The following is a 2,535-nucleotide window of genomic DNA, read 5'->3' as shown; positions in this document are numbered from 1 at the left end:
AAACTTGTTTAACTAACAGGATAGCTTCTTTTCCAAGGCAATCGAAGCAATGAATCGCTGAAAGAAGTATGAAGATGATCCTTTCTGTTTGATTTTCACTTTTCAATTGCGTCAATTTTATTCCAATTTCAAAAATGTGTATTGTTCACATGAACTAAACCAACAGTATGTTTATCCAACATTTCACAAAACTTTATCAAAACTTCCATCATTGAATGTTTTAACATTGTAATGTTGTCACCTTGTACAAAATGCCAGCTTCCACATCCTGTTCTGTGATGGAGGGGAAAATGATCAAACTTTAAACCTCTGTTACAGTTTTCTAAAGTTTTTCTGGAATAAGTGAATAGCATCAGATTCAACGAGAAAAATTACACCAATATATCAAATTTGAACATTTTCGCTTAATTTTAAAATTTCAGCAGGTGAAATCAAGCAGAAAAGATCCTAATATCTAAAAATGAACTTCATTTGGTCACATTATATGACAATATATTGATCAGCCTGTTAACTTTCCAGTCGATCCTCATAATAATAAAAGTTATTATTATTGAACATTTGTTTGTTTTGATACCCAAGTTAGAAAACTTCACCTTGTTTGTAAAAATTTTGGGTACTACAGAAGTGTAGACCTGAGTTCTGAGAGTGCGCATGTCACAAATTTGCACGTGCACGCGCATTAGTTGTAAGTAGTTAATTTTAGCTCACAAGGCAAATGACGAGACGCGCGGATTCACGCTACTAGTTGATTTTAACACAGAGGTAAACAACGAGATGCTCGGACGCGTGCTACTTGCTGTAAAAGGAGCAGGGTTATTCATGTAATACAAAAATAAAATTGCAGATAAGTTGAATATAAAAGTGAAAAATAATCATTGAATACTGAAAAAACATTCACCTCCCCTAACTTTAAACCCTAACCCTAATCCTTAATAAAATATGGGAAAAGCTGGAGATGAATGTTTTGAAAACATTCTGAACTATCTTTCAGAATGGTTTACTTTTCAATGAAATATCATTTGGTTATTTTTCATGTTTTTATTCAATTTATCTGCAATTTTCTTGTATTAGATGGATAACCCACCCTCCATTTACAGCAAGTAGCGCGCGTCTCGTTTTTTACCTGTGTGCTAAATTCGACTACTTACGACTAACGCAGGTGCATGCGCAAATTTGTGACATGCACACTCCCAGAACTCGGATCCACACTTCTCCAGTAATGCCAAATTTTGAAACTGAGTTTGCACCCCCTAAGCAAATTTTGTTCCCGGGCCACTGCTTGTGCTGGGAATCCATATCAACACAAATTTGTTCAAATAAACATTTCATTGGCCTTCTTTTAATATGACTAACCATTTAATACTTGCTTTAGCTATTGTTTTTGAAACTAGTACCTCGCTATGTTGGAAACAATGAGTACATATAACATTAGGATTTTGCTGTTGCACGAGTGATACAAAACCTTTAATAGTGCCTATCATAGATGGTGCCCCATTGGTACATACTCCAACACATGAATTCCAGAATAAATTCCATTTTTCAAGGTAGGCAAATAAAATGTCAAAAATATCCTAACCACTTGTAGTGAGTGGCATTTCTTCACAACAAAAGAACTGATTCATGATTTGGTTATCATCAATAAAGCAAGTAAATGTAAGTAAATGTGCTTTGTTGCTAATGTCAGTTGATTCGCCAACCTATTGAGCAAATTCTGAGTTCTGAAGTTTGTTCTGTACATTTCCCTCTATATCACCAGATAAATCCATAATTCTCCTATGGACAATATTATTTGAGAGCAGAATCTTGCTTATTTCTTGCTCAGCTTCATCACCTAACATGGTTTTAACCATCTTTCTACAGCGAGTAAGATAATCGACTCAGCTAAAGTATGTGATTTCGTTTGTAGTGCAACCATTTCAGATATCTCAATAGACATGACTTGAACCTTTTCAGAAGCATTCATCCTTTTTTAAAATAGTTTCTTTGTTTAGATTGCTGTTCTAGCAGTCTTTGGAAATAATTCAGATCTTTACATTGAAAATGTGAGTGTTTAGTTGTAAAATGTCTTTTCAACTTGCTAGGCAACACCACAAACAAGACACAGCAGAAGAGTTTGACCTTCATTGCCAGTCCAATATTTACAACTGGGTTGAGCTTTCGCATTATTATCACTATGCTTAATTGCTTTTGACAAATGTTCACTTTCAGATTCATAATGGTCATGGTTATATTTCCGCTTAATAAACTTTTCCATTTTATTTAATTTAGTCTGTTAATAGGAATTGTCTCGCACAAAGAGCACAGATTACTAACAGAGTCAAACTGAGACTGACACAAGTGACCAGTGAGCTGTGAAAAGTGGCAGTGTGTCACATATTATCGGACTCTTTTGAGAAGTCTTTCAAAATTAATTGAAAAGATGAAAATTCTCGCACTATATGAATGAAAAACATTGAAATTCAGCCGCAATATGTGAGGACATATAAAAAGATTTATTTCAACATCGTATATTTTAGTTCAATAGCTTATTTTTTC

The sequence above is a fragment of the Octopus bimaculoides genome, chromosome 17 (assembly GCF_001194135.2).
Source record: "Octopus bimaculoides isolate UCB-OBI-ISO-001 chromosome 17, ASM119413v2, whole genome shotgun sequence".
NCBI lineage: Eukaryota > Metazoa > Mollusca > Cephalopoda > Octopoda > Octopodidae > Octopus > Octopus bimaculoides.
Note: the sequence above shows the minus strand (reverse complement) of the source record.